The sequence below is a fragment of the Otolemur garnettii genome, unplaced genomic scaffold (genome assembly GCF_000181295.1).
Source record: "Otolemur garnettii isolate 467f Iridium unplaced genomic scaffold, OtoGar3 scaffold00103, whole genome shotgun sequence".
Lineage (NCBI taxonomy): Eukaryota > Metazoa > Chordata > Mammalia > Primates > Galagidae > Otolemur > Otolemur garnettii.
The window spans coordinates 2,511,790-2,512,810 of record NW_003852498.1 but is presented as its reverse complement, the minus strand read 5'-3'; positions in this window follow the sequence as shown (position 1 = coordinate 2,512,810).

The window sequence follows — 1,021 nt, the reverse complement described above, 5'->3', positions numbered from 1 at the left end:
CTGCAATCCAGTCAAATTGACACCTAAAATTAACCACTTTTTCTTGCAAATCTGGCAGGATTATATTCAGGAAATTTATTGAAAGCCTATTATTCACTCGGCAAATATTTAATGAGCAAGTACTATGTGGTGGTCACTGTTTTAGGCACCAAGGCACTGACCCCAAGGACCTCATATTATAGACCAGGAAACAGACAAATAACTAATATACTTTTGATATGAACTGATCACAGTGTAAGGGCGTACCGTAAAGATATGGTCCATACCCATGAAGTAATTTAGTCTGCCCACAGTAGAAATGGGTAAACAAATATTTGCCATACCTGTTACAACGGAGGCTGTCGCAGAGTGAGCACGATTGTTGAAGACCACACAAAGAAGCTGCGTCACCAAGTGTTGGAGTTGGCTTTGATTAAACAACTCTCATACTCACAAAAATATCTGTCACAAAAGCCTCAAAAGTCCAAGGAAGGGTTGTTATTAAGCAAGGAGCAGAGCTGGACGTGATTATACACCATTTTACTCAGCATTAGAAGATGCAGTGGAACAAGAAGGGACAATTTTATGAAACACCTTACATGACACATGCAGAAACTAAGGACTTTAAAATGCAATTAAAAGAGCAGTTTTAGGGCGGCGCCTGTGGCTCAAAGAAGTAGGGCGCTGGCCCCATATGCTGGAAGTGGTGGGTTCAAACCCATCCCTGGCCAAAAACTACAAAAAAAAAAAAGCAGTTTTACCACACATTATACAGTAGAACCTCCATAGATGACCACCTCCCTACATTGACCACCTCAAGTTGTCCTAATTTTCATAGACCAGACATGCACCACATGACCTATCAGTACAGTAGGCCTACTGCCATATGTTGACCATCTCTGTATGTTGACTGTTTTGCTACAGTCCCTTTCAGTGGTTCTCAAGCTTCCTAATGCTGCGATGTATTTTCATTGTTACAAAGGGGTTGCAACCCACAGGTGAAGAATCACTGCCTTAGGTGGTCAACTTACAGAGGCACTAA